The sequence below is a fragment of the Oryctolagus cuniculus genome, chromosome 9 (genome assembly GCF_964237555.1).
Source record: "Oryctolagus cuniculus chromosome 9, mOryCun1.1, whole genome shotgun sequence".
Taxonomy (NCBI): Eukaryota; Metazoa; Chordata; class Mammalia; order Lagomorpha; family Leporidae; genus Oryctolagus; species Oryctolagus cuniculus.
In genome coordinates this window covers 62,797,460-62,820,304 of record NC_091440.1, presented here as the reverse complement: position 1 = coordinate 62,820,304, position 22,845 = coordinate 62,797,460, and the positions used below count along the sequence as shown (strand labels likewise).

The 22,845-nt window shown below is 45.5% G+C and overlaps 1 protein-coding gene across 6 annotated transcripts in view; it reads left to right on the top strand.

Annotated features, from left to right (window-relative positions):
• The window catches only part of ENOX1 (ecto-NOX disulfide-thiol exchanger 1), a 603,118-nt gene that overhangs the window by 150,445 nt on the left and 429,828 nt on the right, over positions 1-22,845 (top strand). The window contains exon 1 of one of the 6 annotated variants that reach the window (XM_070048765.1): positions 76-22,215. The exons of 4 other annotated variants lie outside the window; for them this stretch is intronic. The gene's annotated coding sequence lies outside the window, so the exon portion shown is untranslated. Of the gene's footprint in view, positions 1-75; positions 22,232-22,845 lie in introns of those variants that run through there. One more of the 6 variants, XM_051850658.2, reaches the window with a different exon arrangement.

The window sequence follows — 22,845 nt, the reverse complement described above, 5'->3', positions numbered from 1 at the left end:
GAGTTATTTTTACCATTTAAAGAGTTTGATGTCTAGAAACCACACCCCCTCACCCCCCACTCCCCACCCCCCAGCAAAAACAAAGGACGAGTGTGCTGTGGAGACTGTGGTCTTAGAATTAAATCTTTGGCTGCTTCCACGTGACCACGTGACATTTGCTGAGCCCTGTGGAGGACTACTCAGCTCTGTCCCCAAGCCCTTTTGGTAGTTTTGTTTGGAAAGAGTACGGCCCAGGAGTGGAAGTGGCCCCTCTGCTGGCTGGGCCTTGACGTTGGTGTGCTGGAAGAAATGGCCTGCCCTGGGACGTCGTCAGTCGTGTCAGTTGTGACTCATGGGTGGCAGAGAGACTGAGGCCATGGGGCTCAGCAAACAGTGTAGGATGGGGAAGGTTGTAGCGCAGGCCCTGGGTCTGCCTGTCTGGTAGACACCGTTCCCACCACCTCCCGGCCATGGTGGAGGGATGATGGGGGAGGGAGAGCCCGGGAGAAGCCCAGGTGTAGAGAACTGGGAATGAGGCTGTGGGCTTCAAACACACCATGTCTGTAACATCATGAGCAGCGAGGCTGAGAACTTCTGCCTTGCCTTTGTGCTCTGTACTTTACAAATTTGTCATCTTCTGTTTGTGAGACCACTTGGAAGCAGGCAAAATGACGGTTACTGTTGGGCTTTGTTGATAGAGGAAGAAGGGGTTGAGCCTTAGTGAGGGAAGTATCTTCCTCAGGATTGTAGAGTATGACCTGGTGGTGTGGGAACGCAAACCCAGATTTCTGGTGCTAAGTCCTGAGCTCCGTTCTCAGAGTCGGTGGGTTCTGATGTGCACCTGTAACACAGCAGCCGCCGCCTGCAGTGTTGGTTCCGTCCATTTCTGAGCTCACTGTGTGAACATGTGAAGCAACAGGAATGCTTAGAGTGGCTCCCAGATTCTGTGTGTCCTGGCTTAGTCACCTTCTGACAGGGAAAGACGTGGGAAAGAGTTAGCAGAGTCCAAAGGCAACTGGCACTGCTGTGGGTGATGTACGGCTGTCTGGGGACGCTGGATTGAGACAGTTTACTTGAATGTTCTGGTTTTGCTTTCACAAAGAACCTATTATGAAAGGAGTCATTGAGAGAAGTGATTATTGACACTATGACAACCTTAATCAAAATTGGAGTAGTTTCCACTATTTTACCATAGTGTGAAACACAGAGTTAATTGAGTGGCTGTTGTGTGTGTGTGTGTGTGTGTGTGTGTATGAGTTGGCTGTCAAAGACTGGCATTCTTACATGCCATGCCAGGAGAATTTTTTACATTTACTGGCCACCTTCACACTTGGATACTTTGGTGGTAATTAAATATACAGCAAAGCCGGCTGTTTTCTGCCCAGGCACTAGCCCTCTGTCTGGATCTGGACCTGAGGACTGGATTTGGTCCTGGAGCCAGTGTCGCTGACAGCAACAGCAACCCACCGTCCTGGGGAGCCCGACCTCACCCCGACTCGGATAAGGGGAGCGCCGAGGGCACTTGCCACCTGGGGTAATGCTGCCTTGGCGCTGTTCATATAATAAGTTAAAGAATAAAGCCTTCGAAGTCATGCTCGGAAAGAGTGAGGACAGGAAAGTGAGAGCCGCAATTCACGCGGTACACTTTTCGTCCAAGTGCGAAGTCATGTCCATTTCTCAAGATGGGTCTGCCATCTCTCACAGTCCCCCTAAGGCTGCGTCAGCTTGGTTTGTGGCCTGGGTGCTCCCTGGAGATCTGCCTGGCTGGCTCCTGGTCCCTTCTAGGTAACAGCTCAAATGGCGTCTCTACAAGAGCCTTCTGCCGGCTCAACCTGGAGTTTCTGCCCTTGGCTCCACCCTCTGTGTTCTTGTCCATTGTCCTGTGTTATTTTCTCCATGGAACTTGTCACCACATGTATTTATTTCCTGGCGTTTTGGTGTCTCTTCCTCTCACCTGTGGATTGTGAGTCGTGCGGACACAGAAGCCGCCTGGGACTGTGTGCTTTGCTGTTCTCTGCAGCATATAGAGCGGACTATGGCATGTGGGAGGTCTCAGGGCATCCACGGAGTGGATCTGTGAATGATTAATCCGTGATTAATGTGTGCATCCCTGCTGATTAATCCCTCAGTGTAGCGCCCAATCCTTGCTTGTGGTTTTTGCCTGGTGCAGGAATCCAAAGAAACTGTATTAGTTTCCTCCTGCTGCAGTACCACAAACTTAGTGATGTAGACAATACAGATTTAGTGTCTTACAGTTCTAGAAAGCAGGAGTACAACACAGGCCCCAAGTCCGGGTGTCAGCAGGACCGTGTACCTTCCTGGAGGCTCGAGGGGAAACTGTTTCTTTCCAACTTCTACAGGGTGTACACATCCTCTGCTTTGTGGCTCCTCTCTGTCTGTAGAGGCAGCTGTGGTGGGTCAAGTCCTCACACTGTCATCTCTTTGGTTCTCGACTGCTGGAAAATGGTCCCTCATTTTAAGTATAGCTGTGATTAGAGTGCACTTACTTGGATCAACCAGGACAGTCTGTCATCCCAAGGCCCTGAACCATAGTCACACCTGCAAAGCCCTTTTTGCCCTGTAGGGTAACACATGCACAGGTTCCAGGGACTAGATCATGGGTGTCCTTGGTGGGAGGGAGGCCTTTCTTGTGCCTTCATGTGGATTTACTCACAGGAAAGGTCCAGGGGTGCTTAAGCCCAAATCCCAGTTTCTCTTCCAGCATATATATTGTGAAGGGGAGAGTCTCCTCGAATCCCTCATTCCACAACAGGTACCGTCAGAGCTTGTGCCATTGTCTACCTGTTGTTCCTGATGGCAGGGTGGGCCTCAGCTGCTGTGTTAGAGGGTTAGTTAGGTTGATTCTTGAGAAGTCCACCTGAATTCATTAACCTGGCCTGACAGAAACCGTGTTGCTGATCAGAGTGGAATCCGTGTGCCCAGAGAGTTTCAAGGGCTCTAGAGCTGCAGTGATGGTGGTGACAGATGATAAATATTGAGTACAGGCCTATTTGGAGTAATTTATTAACTCACACAATCTTTGTAATAATCCTGTATTTGAAGTTCCATTATTGTCATATTACAGATGACAAAACGAAAGTAAGGGGAGGCAAATATATTGCCTAAGATCACAAAACTAAAGAGCAACCGAGCCAGGACCCTCTAACCACTGTATTCCCCTCCCTCCCAAGGGGCCAGGTAGAGGATGGCTGTAGAGGCCCCCGGGAGGCCGGAACGGGAGCTGAGGACCCGTCTCGGTTTCTGAGTGCACGTGCATGTTAGACAGGCACTGCATAGTTTACACCTTGGGAGTCCCCAGAGTGTGGAACAGACCCCACTGTGCATCAGGCACAGCCACCTGCTGCAGGAGCCCAGATGTGGAAGACGCTGTGCTGTGTGTTCTCAGGCAGCCCGGGAGAGCTGACGTGGGTGAGGTACCCTGTGTTGCGCCACTTGCTGAGCCGTCTGTTGGACTTCTGGGTTTTCTGAAGGAGAGAAAGCAGAGTGGCCAGAAACCCCATGTTGACATGCTTGCATCGAGGGCTACCAGATGGAGGCCCCCATCAAATCACTTCGATGCATTGAGGAAAAAATGCCAGTTGTGTTGGTCTATGTCTGCAGGGTGGGAGGAGGCGAGAGGGATGATTGAGGAGTTCTCTGTAATGGTGGGTTGTTTCTGTCCCTGTGCCTAGATGACAAGTTGAGGAAGGGAAGCGAGTCCAAGCACCCCATTGCCCAGAGAACCTGTGCGGCTTGTTCTGCCATGGAGTAGGCTGGAGAGAGTGATTGACACGTGTGATCTTCCTCGCGTGGCCCTGCAGAGGACTGATTGACAGCAGGCTTTCCAGGTTGGCCTGTGGGAGCATGTAATAGTCAGGTTAGCTTGTCTTTGGGATAGACAAGCCCTCTAATAATCCAGCAGTGGCCACGGGAAGGGGAGGCCGCCTCCACTCCCCTCCACTCTCTTGGCTTTAGTATGGTAGCCAGGCAATCTCAAGAATTTCTTAGGTGACAGTGGCATTCTTCAGTGGGTTTTACCTTATCTGCAAAAGCACGAGCAGCAACTGTGTGTTCCGGGCTTCAGGGGAGGGAGTAAAAAGTCCCTCCCTGGAAGCACCTGCAAATACTTAGGTGAATAATCAGTCCCGTGTGGTTGTCACGAGCCATGATGGGGCTGAGACTTTACCTCACCTGTAAACTGACAAGTTAGCCTGCCAGTTACATACACGCTGGCAGAAGACACACAACCCCCCGGGGAACACACCAAGGACCTTACTGCTCATGACTCGGCAGGCACAGGAGCTTCGCACTCTTGTCAGTTCCCCTGGTGCCCCAGCTCTCGTGGAAGGCAGTGCAGAGTGGGTGCAGGTGGGTGCGTTCACACGGTGGCTGTGGTCACAGCTGAGGAACTGCGGAGTGGGGGAGATTGCCATTATCAAGGGCTCCTGGCAAACTTGCCCGACCTTTGCCCTGGTTTTCATTGTTCTTGCTGGGACTGAGAGTTATCCTGTGTTCCAGAGGAAGGCGTGATCTTGATCTTCCCAGGCAGTTTGCTTTAGAAACATTCTGGAAAAGGTGACTGGCACCAAGGATGTTGCAGGATGAAGAATTGCTTCCCAACAGAAACTGAGACATAGTTGGCTAAGTTTCTGCCAAGGAGCATCAGAGGTGTTTTCTTCAGGTGTACAGAACTGTACCTGTGAGTTGATACGATCAGCCTTCTGTTTGAGGAGGAAAAACCCTTTTCAGTTCTCTTCACTTAGTGACTCCCACTTCATTTGGAATGGGGATCCTCCCATTGTTGCTTAAATACTCAATTTCCATGGAGTTTAGAACCGCCCATGAGTTGGAAATTAAATGGCATTTCAATGAAAGCTGCTTACATGGACTGTGCGAAGTGTCTAGCGTTTTTTTCTCTTTCATCATCTTTGGTTAGAGGAGTAAGTAAAGGTATGAATTTGTCATTTTTAAAAATTGCACATTTTTATCGGGTACAGTGTAATGCTTATAACATGATTGAACAAGCTGGTTAGTTTTTCTGTTTCCTTAACCACTTAAACATTTCGTAGTTTAATGATGGCACGTTGCCTCTGGGGTACAACTTGACACCCCCAATGCATGCATGAGTGGGCAATGTGTGCCGCCTAGCTGAGGGCACTCAACATCTCCATCTCCCCCATTACCATCCTGCACGCAGGGTGGCTTGAAGCTCCTCCCTTCCAGCCATTTATAAAACATGTAATGGCTTACTGGGGCACTATGGTTCTTCCCATTGTGTGTAGTACAACAGAATTTACTCCTTCTTTCTAATTGTGTTTTGGAATCCATTATCCAACTTCCCGCTACTCTCCTTGTCCCAAGTCCATTCTAGTATCTCTAATAATCACTGTTCTGTGTTGAAATGACAGAGACATGCAGTATTTGCCTGTGCCTGACTTCACTTAACATGATGTCCTCTACCTCACCCCAGTTAGAACTGCTGTTGTTAAAGAGACAAATAATAACACACACTGGCTTGCGTATGGAGAAAAGTAAACTATTAAAGGGAACGTGAATTAGTACAGCCATTATGGAAAACAGTATGGAGTTTCATTAAAAGCTAAAAATAGATCTATCATGTGATCCAGCTACCCCACTTCTGGGTTTATATCTAAGCAAAATGAAGTTAGCATATCAGAGAGAGCCCTGCATTCCCATGTTCATTGCTCCATGATTTGACACATAAATGTATATTTACATATATATGATATGGAATCAGCCTAGATGCCCATCAACAGATGAATGAATGAAGAAAATTTGGAAAACACACTCAAATATTATTCAGAAATAAAAAGAATGATATCCTATCATTTGCAGCAAAATGGAAAGTATGAATTTTGTCATTTGATAAGTGAAGATACTTATTGATGCCTACATAAAGAATTTTTTTCAGAATCAGAAAGCCACATAATTTTCTTTCATTTCCATGATAGTTTTCTAAGCAAATTCTTTAAATGAAATTTTTTTCAGAGATTTATTTATTTATTTGAAAGTCAGAGTTACACACAGAGAGGAAAGACAGAGAGAGACAGAGAGAGACAGAGAGAGAGAGGGAGGGAGGTCTTCCATCTGCTGGTTTACTCCCCAGTTGGCTGCAGTGGTCAGAGCTGAGTCGATCTGAAGCCAGGAGCCAGGAGCTTCTTCCAGGTCTCCCAAGTGGGTGCAGGAGCCCAAGGGCTTGGGCCATCTTCTACTGCTTTCCTAGGCCATAGCAGAGAACTAGAATGGAAGAGTGGAGCAGCCGGGTCTTGAACTGGTGCCCATATGGATGCCAGCACTGCAGGCAGCAGCTTTACTCACTGCGCCACAGGGCCAGCCCCAAAGTGAAATTTTTTTTGACACAAATGTTTCTTCATATTTGGTTTTTAGTCAACTCCTAAAATGTTGTCTTTATCTATAGTCATTGTACAAATTACAGACCTATCCCTGCCTAGTCAGTGAATTGTGATAGGGTAATCCGTGAGATGACTGAACTCTGAACATATTTTTTAGGTTTAAACTTGATACAAGGCTCATGAAGTGCTGTCCATGTCTGCAAGTTCAAGGACATGTCTTACTTAAGGGTGGCACGGTGCTGGGAATGTGGCTTTAAGTGCAGCTTGATTTGGATTGAACTGCAGTTCTGTCAATTCCTAATTCTGCAATTTAACTGAAATACCTGAGTCTCAGCTTTTTCATCTATAAATCGTATATAATGATAACTACTCCGTAGGCTAGTTGTTCAGTCTACATGAAAGAAGTCGTTTGAAGCTGATACAGTCCTTTAATAATGTAAAGAGAATACTGAAGTCAGCTCAGGACTACTATAAGGTTTTTTTGATTACTTTCAGCTTGAGTGAAGCTTCAAATTCTTAGTTAAATTTCTTCTCTAAAGTACTCATTTATTGTCTATTATTTTTCTAGTTATCTGGATGCATTGGGGAATTAAAATCATCATTTAAAAGTCATCCCATGGATATCAAAGCTCATAAATTGTTAGATGCTAATGAGAAACTCAAGAATCTGCTCCAACTTGTTATTGTCAGTGCACATAGAGCTATCTAGGGAAAAGCAGTGGTTGACTTAAATTCCCATAGTAAAATCCTTTGCAGCTTGCAAAATGTGTCACTCACTATAAAGTTAGTTCAATTATTTACCAGATACACAATACTAATCCAGGGTGAAAGTGTGAAAGACAACAGGAAGAAGGGACAGTTGCCTTTCTAGCGCACGTGCTAGAGTAGCATTAAGAAATAATGCCTGCTTACTCGTGCCTGAGTGTCCTCAGTTTTATGGGAAATCAGGAACCAAATATTTAAAAACTAATTATAATTAATTAATATGACTAAAAGAGTTATGACAGTTTGGGATACTATTTTTATCAACCTAATCAATCTCTGCAATGAAGAGTAGGAGACATTTTAGATTTGACAAAGACCTTCAAAGTTTTGCCATGGGAATGGCTGGAGAAAGCACCATGAGCAAATGAGTGAAATTCTATACTCTTTGGAATGAGCAGTGACTGCACTGTGAATATAAACACGGTCATGACTGAAGAGGTAGAAAGAGAGGGAGAGGAAAATTAATGTGTTTCAGCAGGTGGCAAGATGGAAGATTCTCTCTTCTGGTGTGCAAATCTCTCTTTGACACTATCATGTAGAAAATAGCACTGTACCAGCTTTCATTAGGTGTGTCTGTGTGTAAGAACACACACATATTGATATGTGTGCATATTTATCCATATGTGTGTGTGTATATATATATATATATATCTCCAGGATGTTTTTAGATTATAGACAAAACGTTGACAGCTTTACTTAGTAGAGATTGGTTTAAATATTTACTTCTTCCCAAGTACTTCCATATACCTAAATTTTAAAATAGTAGCTATTGCAAAAAGAACAAACTAAACAATGTGGAGGCTATGTTGAACTAATCACAATTAGTTATTAGTGGACATAATTGGATGACGCTGATGTTATTTCTGTTCAGTCCAGATTGTTATTATATAAGCATGGGGCATGGATGGGCAGGGTGCTATGTTGCATCTGTAGTAACTAAACCAGTCTTGGTGTTAGTGGCCATAATGCACCTGTTTACTTGGTGCCTCACCAAATGGTCTCAAGTGGGAGCTGCTCAGAGAAAAGTTTTAGTTACTTGTGATGAGTAAAGGAGACTGTGGAAAGGTACAGTTCCTGGAAAGAAATTGTCTTCCTGGGCTGTGTTTGCTGGGGACTTTATCGAAAGGTTCCTTCTCTGTCAAAGGCAGCTGAAGGGACTTGGGTCAGCCCGAGTCCCCACGGTCTGGGCACGGCATGGACACTCCCATTTCCAGGGCCCCTTGTGCTTGCAGTGTGCATTGGTTAGTTGGTGGCCTACTATTGCTTCCATGTTGGAGGCCAGGGTGGCTTTCCTAGTTACCTGGTTACCTGTTGCAGATTGGAAGACGATGGCCAATAAAGCTGCTTGCTTCTGCAACTTTTTGTCATCTTCATCTTCTGCCACACCCGAGTCGTTGGATATTGGGTGCCTTAACGTCAGTGTCAAGCAACTGAGGGGGATGGGTCTCAGGACCACTGTTGTCAATTTTTGAAACTTTCTCCAGATATCCAGAGCATACCAAGATAGGATGTAGCTGTTTAGAACTACCTGACTTCCCTGGGCTTCAGGATCCCAAGTAGACTGCTTGAGACATTCTCTTAGCCTCTCTGGGTAAGGGGTGGGCTTTTCTTCTTGTGTGATTCACAGGGTGCCTGCTCATTTCTTGCGTGTCTTTTAGCAACATACTCCTATAATGCTCTCCTCTTTGCAGACCCTTTGGTGTTTTTGGGTCCCATTTGGGGCCATTGTTGGGACTTTGCTCAGCTGGCCTCCACACCTGCTTAGTAGGTTGATTGGCAGCTGCTTGTGAGCTCTCTCTCTGGCCTTTGCTAGCACGGCTGGCTTCTCCTCTGTTGTTAGAAGGGGGGTTTTTAACGTTAACATATGTGCCCAGGTAGGGCTGTGAGTTGTAGAGATGCCCCTTATTCGTCAGAATTCCTCAGAGTTGGCTCTCAGGCCCTCAACGTGTGCCTTCCAGTTGTGTAAGTCAGAAATGGCAAATGGCCATTCACATTTATCTCCCTCCTTCCGCATCCGAAACCTGACAGAAGGGAAAACATGCGTCTCCCCGACTCGAGCTACGCCCGTGCTGGTAATGCCAGTTGCGCTATGGGGAAGGGATGGACGTGGTGCTGTCCCAGTTGCTCCTGTAAATACAGAGCTAGCTATAAAGTCAGGGGACTAGATTCTCGTCACCATGAGCGGAGGGTTCAGGCTCAGGGCGAGGTGCTAGACGTGGCTCTGCCCCCACCCTTTCCCCTTAAAGTCTGAAGAGCTCTCTTTCTCTGGGGGGCTAGCACAGGAAGTGCTTTCCCTCTGGGTTTAGTAGGAGGGACAATGAACTGAGTGTTTCCTGTTTCCTGCTCCCTACAGGGGCTCTTGCTGGAGGGTTATGGACTCACTGCCCGGTCAGCTGATGATACCACTGCCTTTTCCAGTAGTTCCTTTGCTGCAGTTTGTCACGCTTCCACACCTGTGAAATAGGGAAGCGTGCGGTCACTTGACTCAGTCCAACAGATCAACTCAGCTGGGAGACCTCCGGGATCGCCCTTTTGGGATGCTCGTTCTCCGGAGTGAATCCCGACCAGCGTAGGCGTTTCTTGGACCACTCCTTTGGTGACACTCAGTCTCCCAGAGGGAGGCCTGATGCTTTTATTCCTTCTCTTGTCCCTGATTCTTTCCTGATCTCGTGCTTCCTGTGACTGTTAGCAACTGTTAGACACTTATCAGGGAGGCAGTCTCAGATTGCTAAGCCCTTCATTCTGTGAGGTGCTGGACAGAGAGAGTCCAAGTGGTCGCCTCACCTTGTGCTCGCCCAGTTGCCAACTCCTGGAGACTGCCAGGCACCAGGCGGACCTCCCACGCCCACGGGAGAGAGCAGCAATGCCACAAGAGCAGGTGAGCCCTGGTCGAGCCCCTGCTGTCAGTTCCCGGTCACCTGGTCCTAAACTAGGGACAGTCCCAACTGGATTAGGTGATTTTGTTAGCAGACACAGTGATCCATTCACTTGACATCTTACCAAATAGTCAGTCTCAAGTGGGACTTTCTCCGAGGACAGTTTTATTTACTATTGGCGAGTAAAGGAGGCGGTAGGAAGGTAGATTTCCAGAAGAGAAACTGCCTCCCTGGGAAGCGGTTTGCTAGAGCTTTCACAGCACTGATTAGGGGAGTTTCCAGGAAATAGAACATGGGGAGCAGGGGGCTCTTCCTGCTTGTCATGTACATCTGCACCCCTTGTAGGTTCAAAGCTCTGACTCAGGGGCAGGTGTTTGGCTTAGCAGGAAGGAGAGTGGTTAAGACGCCTGCATCCCTTAGCGGGACACCTCGGTCAAGTGCTGGCTGGACTTCCAGTTCCAGCTTTCTGATCACGTAGACCCTGGGAAGCAGTAGGTGATGACTGAGGTCCTTAGGTCCCTCCACTTATGGGAGGGCCTGGATTGAATTCCAAGCCCAGCCATTGTGAACATTTGGGAGTGAACCAGAGTATAGATTTCTCTCTCTCTCTTTCTGGTGTGTATGTCTGTCTTTCTCCCTCCTTCCCTCTAGATTTTTTTTTTCAGCTTTAACCCTTGGTGATGGCCTGGCTGCCTCTGAGTACAGCGTTGCAAGGTAACCTTTCCTGGCTCATCTTCTGAGAAGCAAGCTCAAGAGAAGAAACTGTTTTAGACTCTCAGCTGGGTTCCCGTGCCATGCTGCCTTGTTGTCCAGATCCTGCACTCTTGGCTCTAGTGGTTACTAGCCTGTCTTCCCAGTCCCTTCACAGCTAGAGGGTGGACAGTGGGACACCGGAACATGACACAGCCATCCTTAGTCTCTGGCATGCATGTAGAAGGTGAAGTTTCTGAATCAAACCCTTCGTGTGGTAGGAAAGCTTGCGCGTGCACAGATACCCTATACCTTTCAGTACAAACATTGCTGTAACACAAATGTGGAAGTAGGATACCAGCCAAGGGAAAGGAGTTCAAACTCTGGGCTCTACTAGACAGGAAAATGGATGTTCCAATAAATAGAGTTGTAGAGGCTACAGCAAGTTATCTGCACAGGCCTGAAGGGTCAACAGTTTGTAGGTAGTATCATGGATGAGTAGTTAATTAAATGAAGGTAGCCAATCCCAGGGGAATCTTGGGGAGCTGAGGTTTTTTTCCATCTCCTTGCACAGGGGCCTTACCGGTCTTGGATTCTGTTGTCACCACCTCTTGGGTACTTCTTTCCTAAGCCCTGCTTCCATTATTTGAAAATTCTTTTTGTTGAAATGACCTTAGTGTCAGTGACACCCACAGGCTACATTTACCTTCTTTTTAAAAAAATACAATCCTTGGAGCCAGCGCTGTGGCGCAGCATGTTAATGCCCTGGCCTGAAGCATCGGCATCCCATATGGGTGCTGGTTCTAGTCCTGGCTGCTCCTCTTCCGATCCAGCTCTCTGCTGTGGCCTGGGAAAGCAGTAGAAGATGGCCAAGTCCTTGGGCCCCTGCACCCACATGGGAGACACGGGGGAATCTCCTGGCTCCTGGCTTTGGATTGGCGCAGCTCTGGCCATTGCGGCCATCTGGGGAGTGAACCATCGGACAGAACATCTCTCTCTCTGTCTCTACCCCTCTCTGTAACTCTGTCTTTCAAATAAAAAAAAAAAAAAACAAAAAACCTTTCCCCCTCAATATTTATATCAACTCACAATTAATTAAAGCATAATGTGTTGAAAACTTCCTTGTTTAAATTATCCCTATTCTTCACCTCACTGATTTATTTATTCATTGCAAATGACCAACTCAATATGGTATTTCTCTCAGCTCCCAGCTTTCTTTCCTAATGTTGATTAAATCTTGAGTCATTCAAAGCAAGCAAATCATAAAGAGAGTCAGATAAGACTGGACCCAGGATCGTGTGACTATAAGTCCATAACTAGTAGAATATTGGCAGGATCCTTTGAAATTTTATGCTTAATTGTGTAGGGGTAATTGACATATGCAAACTTGGGTAAGTAATTAAATAACTCTATGTTTCTGCTTTTGTAAGTTAGGATGCTGGTAATAATTTATTAACTTCATGAAGTGAAGTCATATAATTTCATTATGGATTAAATTATGAGAAAGAAATACCAGACTAAGTATCTGGAATATACCAAACATTCAATAAATTGTGACTTTTATCATCCTGGTCATTTTTCTGTTAATTCTTTGGGTTGCAGGACTTTGTCAAGCCGAGAAAGCTCCTTATAGTTTCAGAGATCTTAAGCAGCACATGAAACTTCCTTGGAAAACTTTTCTGTTACTCTGTCCTACTTCCACGTTTCTAATTTCAGTTGAATTGAGTTAAATCACACGAGTCCTTACAAAAGCCTCAAGAGCTTTGACAGTAGGACTGCGTCTTGTTCCGCGTGCATCACCGCAAAGCTAGTGCTTTATGAGTAGGAGCTCAACAAATTGGATCAAAGCTCTAGGATGTGGAACTGGGAGGCCTATTTTTAGTTCTTGTTTCTTCCTAGCAATGAGGTGTCTTGGGTCATCCTTCTGGGCCCAGGATTTTTGAGGTCTTAAAGCCAGGTTTGGAGCCAGAAAGGCCTGAGGTTTTAGTTCCAGCTCTGCTGATGTCTGGTTTAAGGTATCAGGTGTTTCCTGTTTCAAATATGTTTTGATTCCTACCCCCCACCCCACGCCAGTTTATATTCTTTAAGTATCTGTTCAGCAAGTATTTATTAGAAGCATGGGGAAAATGATTTTCAGTTAATAAAAATGTTTTAATAGATTCGGTAACTCATTTGCTGTTTCTGGCCAAAACAGGATCAATGTTATTGTTGATTTTGCTGTAGGTTATTTGCATGTATGTGTATGTGTTCTAAATCCAGTAAGTAAGTGGAAGTCATATTAAAAGATTTCAAACTTTGATAATGAAATTGCTCACTTGCTCAGACGAAGAGCAGCAGCCATGCTTATTCAGTGTCACAGTTTTACCGGCAGTGAGAGAGGACAGCAGCAAGCCTCGAAGGTGACTTTAGGCAGGGCTTCTTTGGGCATGGGGGGTGGGGGAGGGGCAGCCTTTTCTCCACTTGAGAATGCTGCTGTATTTACATTCTGCCAGTTATAAAAAGGATGATGTGATGCAGCATCAGTTGGTTGGTGTGTATTACTCAAGTAACGTGTTAACACTGAAAACAATTGGCTCCTGAGGAATTGGCTGGCGGTGGTTTGGATGTCGGGAAGGGGGAGGGACCTTTAAGAGATGGGGTCCAGTGGGAGGTCTTCAGGTCAGCTGGAGGCCTGTCCTCAAAAGCAATGAAGGTACTTCTTCCGAATCCCGGAGAGACACCTCTCTCAAGAGAGAGCACCACCCAGTCCCTCTCTGGCTTGCCGTCTGCTGGTGGAGTGGCTCCTGCATGCCTTTCTACCCACAGTCAGCGGGCCCTTCCCAAGCCTTCTTCGTGCTGTTGGGACTCTCAGCCTTCAAAACCAGGCGTGAAGTAAACCTTTCTCTATGAAGCTGGTCTGTGCCAGGTATTTCACTATGGCAATAAACAGCTCACTAGTACTCCGCCTGTTGCTCTGAGCCTGCGTGCTAGGGATTGCTGTTTATCAAGCTGCTAGAAGAATGTGGTTAGGAGTAAGCATGAAGAAAACAGTGTATTTTTTAATACCTGACATACCACGTATTGCTGGATGTAATAATGGTGCTTTAGGAAGCAAACAAACCAAGAAGAAACCCCTGCATTTAACGGAGATGCTAGTATAAGATTTGTCTTGTTTTTTCAAAAATGTTGAAATGGGAGTAAGTCCTGCATCCTGAGTTCTGTGGAAGTAGATGTGAATATGTGACAAACCTGAAATTTAATTTTTTCCCCTTGGGAAGGTGATTTATTGCATGGTTTCAACTAAGAGATTTAAAACAGATGCTTTTTGTAGGGGGCATATAATCTACCTTTAATGTAATCATTTTGGAGACATATTTTAAGATTCATTTTACAAGCCAGCAAGAATATGTATGTTTAGGTAATAATATCAAGTGTAACCATAGGTGAAGGTTTGGGGTAAAACAGCAATGAAAAAAAAATGCTACATAAATCACTTATAGATGTGCAGGGTATTCTTTAATACAAAAACCATGCAGGGTCAGACTCATGGGTTACTCACTGACACCACAGGATGTGATGGGAGTGTGATTGTCCTTCTCAGAGGTTAAGTGCTTGCCCTGTCCTTTATTTTCAATTCAGTTCAGCTAATAAATATGAGTCGTATCAGGTGGTGGTGATCTTGGATGTTATTGTATCTGCACTACAAAACTTAAGAAATTTTTTTAAAGATTTATTTATTTTTTACTTGAAAGGCAGAGGTAAAGAGAGAGGAAGAGAAAGAGAGAAAGAGAATCTTTCATCCACTGATTCACTCTCCAAATGGCTGCAATGGCTGGGGCTGGGCCAGGCTGAAGCCAGGAGCCTGGCGCTTCTTCTGTGTCTCTTGCATGGGGTGCTTGCCCATCCTTAGCTGCTTTCCCAGGCACATTAGCAGGAGCTGAATTGGAAGTGAAGCAGCCAGGTCTCAAAATGGCATGCATATGGGATGCCAGCATCACAGTGGACTCTTAGCTTGCTACACCACAATACCAGCCCCCCAAAATTGGGTTCTTAACAGTTGCATACAATGGCCAGTCAATTTTTGTTAATTAATTTTACTTAATTTCCCCAACTTTTTCTTAGTGAAGGGATTTGTATCCAAGTGTGTGCTGTCTATAATTCCTGAACAGTTATTGATACTCCGAAACACTGGAAAACTAAAAGCAAGCAAAAAAGGCAGGTTTGTAGGAAATGCAAATCCAAGCCCCAAATCTCCGTGAATTAATTACATACCATGCGCTCCATCAGCAGTGGCTTTTAAGACCCAATGTTCAGATGTATTGTACATGTGGAGCATCCTTTATCATCAGTTTCATCACAGTCTAAATTTACATGCGTAGGAACACCCACACACACACAGTTTATATATAGTACATAAACAGATTGTAAAACAGCCCCAGGGAATAAAATACCTAACCATAAATAAGTGAAGACCCAGAAAAGCTGCTGGGAGACATATGGATAAAAAAAAATAGTCATTTTTTTCTATTTTCACTTACTATGCACTGCGCAGATTTCAACTTTTTGGTTTGGCTGGCAAGGAGGTTTATTAGGCTAGAAACCAGTTCTTTAAATTACAGTCTTTGCCAAAGCTCAATGCACTTAACAGGAGCTTCCCCTGAATTAGGGGTCAACTATCACCGTTCTCTGAAAACGACCCTAAACACTCGTGATGGTGGTGTGAGTTGATTCTAATTCTTGGAATGAGGTCTCTCTGCGAGGACACAATGCACCACTCTGGGACGCTGTTTCCAATAAATATGGAAATTACGGCTTCCAGTGCTGGGGCCTGGTATGAAATCTCCTGGGAAATAGCTTAAAACTACTTGATAGGTTTGAAATTAATTCCTCACCCTGTCTCTGAAGTCACCAAGCTATATTTACAAGACGTACCATTGTTTCCTGCTCACGCAGACAGTCGAGTAAATGCAGGCCTGTTTTGTAGATGGAGACTGTGGGGATCAAAGGGTCCGGGCCCATGTATCCTTGGAGGAGGAGCAGTTGAACAAAGCGAGCTGTGAGTTCGGGAGCTGAGCAAGGCGGGCTGTGTTCCCGTAAGCTGGGGCAGCTCTGCCCCATCCCCCTGCTGTTGCCTTGGCTCTCCTTGGTGACGCCCTGCAGGAAATGCTGACCGGAGCTTCTCCCCTTTGCCAGAAGGGGATGGTTCTTTAAGGATGGGTGTCCGACGAAACCTCTGCTCTCAGCCTTGTGGAATGCGGGCAGGACAAAGATGACATGTGCAGGTCCTTTTGGATGCTCTGTTCGGGAACCGTGAGAGACTTAGAGCGCATTTTGAGGGAAGCAGGAGAGAAGCAAGTGGCGTGGCAATCTCAGGAGGCAGAGCAGACGCCACCTGTGAACCTTTGTTGCAGTGATCTTCCTAGAGGTCTTGACCTTGGTCCACTAGGGTCAGAGTCATCCAGTCTGTGCCTGTTTGGCTTTGCCTCCCCGCCCGTTGGTGTCTGAGCCCAGGCTGGGCCGCGGGGATGCCTGGCCTGCTCTGGGTAGACGTGGGCTGCAGTGTGCCCCACACACTTGGTTTTCCCCTCCCCTGCAGGCACCCGTGATCCCGAGTGTCCATCTTAGCTTTCTCTGTTATCTCTGATGGATCACCTGTTCGCCTTAAATCGTGATTCCACGAGTTGTGTGAAACCTAATAGATTACATTAACCCTGCTTTGTTGTTCTCCAACACCTGGGAAAGGACACGTGTAAAGGTTAATACAAACAGATGGTTTTGTGCAACATTTTGGGAGCTGATGCTCTGTAGATCTGAGGCTGGAGTGCGCCATCAGGGTTGGGATTCGGTGACTGATGGGGAGCTGGGACCCCAGGACGCTGGGCTTTGTGTGTGGAGCAGTGCTCCTGGAAGGTGAAGCTCCAGGCTTACTTCGCAGTGCTCATGGAAAAACAGAATGAAAAAGACTAGTTTATTTTGGCACCAAAAATTTTTGAAATCCTGCAAGTGCATTGCCATGAACTTTGCAAAGACTTCTCAAACGTGTGGATTTCAACGCTTTCCTCCCAAAATAAACTTTGATCTTTTAATTCCATTTTCCGCAAGTTTTGGAAGCATGCTCGTGCGTGGCTCTACCATGCCCCACCCCCGCCCCCGCTTCTCACTGTGTGCAAGACCCGTTCACCCTTACTTGCCATCGCAGCAACCCCAGCAACTCTTTTCACAGACTGCAACCCAAAGCTCCGAAACGTGTGGCTCTGTCCGAGTGTCACATTGGGCCGTGGCGGATGTGTGGCGCGGCTCTTCGTCTTTTCCCCAGTGTGCGGAACAACACGGGAAAGTCCCTCGCTCCCTCCCTCATCCCAGTCTGCTCTGCGAGCTGCGGCTCTTTTCCCGGTGGCTGATTAGGCGTCCCAGCTTTTCCTCTGTAAGCCTCCTCCCGCCACCCCTTGGCACTGTTTCTCCCTAACTTGTCATCTCTGATGTTTGCCCCCAAGGCTTTGGGATGTGACTGCCTGGTCTGCTGTTCAGAGAACTTGTGTGAAACAAGCGAGCATGTTCTGAATGTTCATTTTGGGGTATGAATATTCCCTTTAGATCTGTTGAGTCATCGGGAGTGTTGAGATACAGGACAGTTTCTGCTGAAAGAATACTTGGAATAAGAGCTTCAGAAAAATTTCCATGGGCTTCGTGATTTTTCGGAAGAGACCATCAAGACTCTTAGGATGACAAGCATTGGGGACCAGAGAGGTTACGTGACGGTGCTCACAATCAAACAGCGAGCCGCACTGGTGCCTGGGGACACTCAGTGGTCTACCAGTTCTTCCACACTCATCTCCCCGTGATTCCCTGAAAACAGTGACATACCACAGCCCCAAAATGCAAGAAGTTCACCTTTGAGACAAATCCACCATTTGAAATAGGATATGGGGGCCAGCGCTGTTGCATAGCAGGTAAAGCCGCTGCCTACAGTGCCGGCATCCCATTGGGGTGCTTGTTTTATTCCCTGCTGCTCCACTTTCGATCCAGCCCTCTGCTATGGCCTGGGAGAACAGAAGATGGCCCAAGTCCTTGAGCCCCTGTATCCATGTGGAAGACCCAGAGGAAGCTCCTGGCTCCTGGCTTCAGATTGGTGCAGCTTTGGCCGTTGCGGCATCAAGGGAGTGAACCAGTGGATGGAATACTTCTCTCCCTCTTTCTCTCAAAAAGAAAAAAAGAGCTGGCGCCGCAGCTCACTAGGCTAATCCTCCACCTGTGGCACCTGTACCCCAGGTTCTAGTCCCAGTTGGGGTGCCAGTTCTGTCCTGGTTGCTCCTCTTCCAGGCCAGCTCTCTGCTGTGGCCTGGGAAGGCAGTGGAGGATGGCCCAGGTCCTTGGGCCCTGCACCTGCATGGGAGACCAGGAGGAAGCACCTGGTTCCTGGCTTCAGATCGGCGTAGCACACCGGCTATAGTAGTGGCCATTTGGGGGATGAACCAACGGAAGGAAGACCTTTCTCTCTGTCTCTCTCTCTCACTGTCTAACTCTGCCTGTAAAAAAAAGAAAGAGAGAGACAGAGAGAAAGAGAGAAAGAAAATTTTATATGATGCTATGCTGTTACTACTAAGAAGAGACCCCTTTGTGGTATTTGTTGTGTGTCTGTTATTTTTGGCACCCTGGGCATAGTACCGAGTGCTCATGAATCATCGTCAGCTATACCTTCTTGGTGACCCTTAACAACGGCTAAACTTTTCTGCCTGAATTCACAAACCTTAGGCAGCCCACACTACCATCGATCAGAACTCTTCTCAGTCAGCCATGTGGTCTCCATTCCAGGAATGAGGCCCTACCTTGCTCTGCTGGCTTTTCTGGGGTTGTGTTACCCAGAAGGCCAGTCCCATGGCATGGTCCTGCTGCTTCTCCATTGACAGAAACTCGTGTACCGACCCCTGCAGGAGGACTTCCGAGCACTGCTGCTGCTGTCTGTGTGTCACCCTGGTTCTGGGAACTCTCCAGTCTCCAGTTGCCCCTGGACTGAGGTCCAGGTGAGCCTTGTCCATTGCCTGCTCCATCATGCACACGTGCATACAGACACACGCACACTTGCACGCTCGCTCTAATTGCAAAGCTAACACAAATTCTGACCGCTCCCTGCTACCTTATCTTGCTCTGAGTTTCTGACAAAAGCCAAGAAAATCTTGAGATATATATATATATATATAATATTTTCCTGACATTGGACAATTGTAAACATTGTTTCTCACTTCTCACATGTGGGAATTACTGGACATATATGAACTGAACATGCGTGTCTACATTTAAAACTAAGAGTGCAAGATATTCTTCTATCACATTTGACTCTGTCAAAAGACCAAGGGGGGAAAAATCATGCATTCATTCTTCTTAGATTTTTTCCTAAGTTTCTTTATAGGGAGCTTGACTAGATGCTGAGTTGGTAACCCTGTTGTGTTTTTTTTTTTTTGTTTTGTTTTGTTTTTTATAATGGGCGTTTGTTCAAATAAACAAGCCACTTATCAGTGGAAATGATAGCTGTGATAAATTGCCTGGGCTCCCTTGCTTACTGTTACTTTCTGGTGTCACTGAAACCCAGTTTTAGGTTTGCACAAAGCTAAGCTAAATGTCTTTTCCCAAGGAGGTTCCGTTTCCCACTGATTATTTATAGCTTTTCTCTTGCCTCCCTTCTTGGACTGTCCTATTTCATCAGTTTCTGAGCACTCATTCCGGCTCTCCCCGGCTGACAACAACTTTTAAAAAGTGTCTTCCTGGACTGTAACTCTCAGAAACTTAGCTGTTCTTGTTGAGTGAGTAGCACTAGAGGGACCCCTGTAACCCTCCATCAGAGTCTGCAGGCAGAGGCAGGCAGAGTTCATGCAGCACCGAATGCATAGATTGTAGCTTTTCTGTACTCGTATTTTGATGGGGATTTGGGCTAAGAAAATATACAACTACAGGGAAAAATAAAGATCTCACCCCAGCACTGAAGTTAGTTTAGAATGAATGCTAACGAAACACTAGAAGTCTGCCCTACAAGGTAGAATCTAGAAGAATATTCAGAAATTACCACCCGAGGGTATCAGCAGCCAAGAAAGGCCAGTCCAAGTGTAGATACCACTCTGCTTGCAGTTCAAGAGGGAATGCACCCACAGGCATCCACAGTGGTGATCCAGGAGATGGTAACAGTGAGTAGGTGTTGTTGCTTTTAAAACTTCCCATTTAAAATATATCCAAACAAGTTGAACATGAACACAAGCTTACAGTAGATAAGTAAAGTAGTGTAGACCTACTTAAAAACTTTAAAATTACAAGCTTTCTTTTTTTCTTAATCTCGAATCTTACTTTCCCAGAAGGAAATACTATTACACTTTTAGTGTCTGACCTTCTGAATAGTTTTATGCATCAACACTCCACCTACACATACACAAACACAGAGATTTTAAAACATGAATAGCATTATGTTGATAATATTATCTGAAACTTGTTTTTTTTTTTTTCATTTAAAAATACGCTTTTGAGATTTTTTTCTATGTTACTACATATACATCCACTTCATTCTGTACAACATTGCATTGTATGGATACCCCATACTTTATCATTCCCCTGTGGATGGACTTTTATACGGATTCCAATCTGGGATTATTGTAAACAGTGCTACACTGAACTGCCGGTAAGAAAGTCCGTGACACAGATTCCTAGAAGCAAATTGTGGGATCAAATGGAATGCGCCTTTTGCATTTTGGTACATTCTGACAAATTTTCTCTGAAGTAACTCTACCAATTTCCTTTCTCTTTAATGGCTTATGAAAATGCCTGTTTTTTCCATATTTACGCTGATACTGGGCGTTATCAGTTTTCAAAGAGTTTCTTATCAGATGGCAGATAACTTGCAGTTCCATTAGTAGTGATGTTGAGTGCATTTTTACACATTTACTGGCATAAAACTTACCTTTAGCAGTCATAAATTAAATCTTACATTTAAAAGCTAAGAGAATTTGCATTTGGAAAGTTGAGTCATTGATTCTGCAGTTCATTTGGAGGAGTAAACTTGTAAGCTACTTAAAGTTTTAAGGAAAATAAAAAAATTATGCTGTAGGAAGAAATTCTTGTTGAGCAAAGTATTACATATCTGATGTAGCTCTAGTAAGTTTAAGAATCAGCAGGGTGCCAGCATTGTGGCATAATGGGTTAAGCTGCCACCTGCAATGCCGGCATCCCAAGTGGGTGCTGGTTCGAGTCCTAACTGCTCTACTTCTGATCCAACTCCCTGCTAATGTGTCTGGGAAAGCAGCGGAGGCTGGCCCAAGTGCTTGGGCTCCTGCACCCATGTAGGAGACTGGGAAGAAGCCCCTGGTGCTTGGCTTCAGCCTGGCCCAGCTCCGGCTGTGGTGGCCATTTGGGGATGTACAAGCAGATGAAAGATCTCTTTTTTTCTCTCTCTGTAACTCTCTCTATATATATTTCAAATGAATAAAATAAATCCTTAAAAAAATCAACAGGTAGTGCAGTGGTACATCCAGAAGGCTCTCCAAGGCCTAGCATATGGAGTGATTTAGTATATGAGAAACGTGACATGAAGAATCAAGTAATTTCTTAAAACCATACTTTATCAATATTTTGTGTTAAAATGAAATTAAAATCATGAAATATATTAAAATCATGACAAATCTGGAAGAAGGAAGTATAATTACTGCGCATATGTGGGTGATGACTTGGGGAATTGGGAGGGCTTCCAGATTGTGAAAATAGAGAAGCACGTGTTTGGGACAGGCATTTAGCCTAAGATCTAGGATGCCCCACATCAGAATACTTGACTCCTGACTCCTGGTACCGACTCTGGATGCCGGCTTCCTGCTAGTGCAGACCCCGGGAGGCAGAGGCTATGGTTCCAGTAGTCAGGTCTCTGCTACCTATGTGGGAGACCTGGGTTGATTTGTCAGTTCCAGGCCTTGACATGATCTGAATCCTGTTACTGTGGGTTATTTGGGCGAGTGAACTGTGAGATGGAAGCTTACTCACTGTATCTGTCCCTGTCTGCCTCTATCTCTCAAATAATTTTTTTCAAAGAAGACATAATAAGTTCTGGTGTCCCATAGCTCAGTGGGATGACTGTAGTTCACCATAATGTATCATATATTGTGTAATGAATGGGAAAAGGGGATTCATAGGATGCAAACACACAAAAAATTAGATAAGAAAATGGAAAAACTTGTTGCTTAGTTTGATTAGTTTATTTTGTGTGTATGTGTTGAGATATTACCCTGTACCCCTTAAAAACATACAAGTATTACATGAAAATTTTACAAATGGTAAAGACATTTTTTTAGTTTACTAACTTTGAATCTATATGAATGAGAAAAAGAAACTCTACCATAAATGAAATCTAATACCATCAGTACTTAAAGGACTTTCTGAAATCTGCAGGAATAAAAAAAACCTAACACTTCAAAGGGAAAATATGCAAAAGGCAAGAGTATCATGTGAACCCTCTCCTGCTCAGGCTGTGCGGTGAAGAGCGAACAGCTGATGGAGATCAGGCGTATTGCAGAGCAGGGTGACACGTGAGTGCTTCTCTGGGTAAGATGCTGCTGTTAGTCTAGACGACAGTGGAAAACGGTGTTGTAATGAATATAACATGAGAAGGTGGGCTGTGCCAAACCAGATTTTTACAATTAAATAACTTAAGAGATCTGTTAAAAGGGTAATAATATAGCTTCAAAAATGCCTGAAATACAGCAAAATGTGAAAAGAGATGGAGTGGATATCCGCAAGTGAGGTGAAACCATACAGTGCCTAAATTTTAGCATAAAAGAAAAGGCCAAATAATACGGGGTTACTTACATCAGATAGGGTGCTCCCATTTGTGTTGACAGAGACTGCTTCCTTATAGCATGGAAAGTCTTTTATGTGTCCTGAAATAAACTAGCATGCAGGACTTCATTTTTATCTTCTCTCCTCTGGTGGGCAGAACAGGCCAGGGTACAAACCAGAGGAAGCTCAAACATGGGGCTCAGTTTCCCTGCCTGGCAGCAGCTGTTTTATGGAGCAGGGGGAGCAAATGCATCTTTATGCAGGCTGGGCGCACCGGCACTTGCTTGACCACACCATTACACAGGAAATGGGTGCTCTAAAGAACCCCTCCAGAGTGCTTTGCAGAGGGATGCAGCATCTGCAAACTCCTTTTCAGTGCT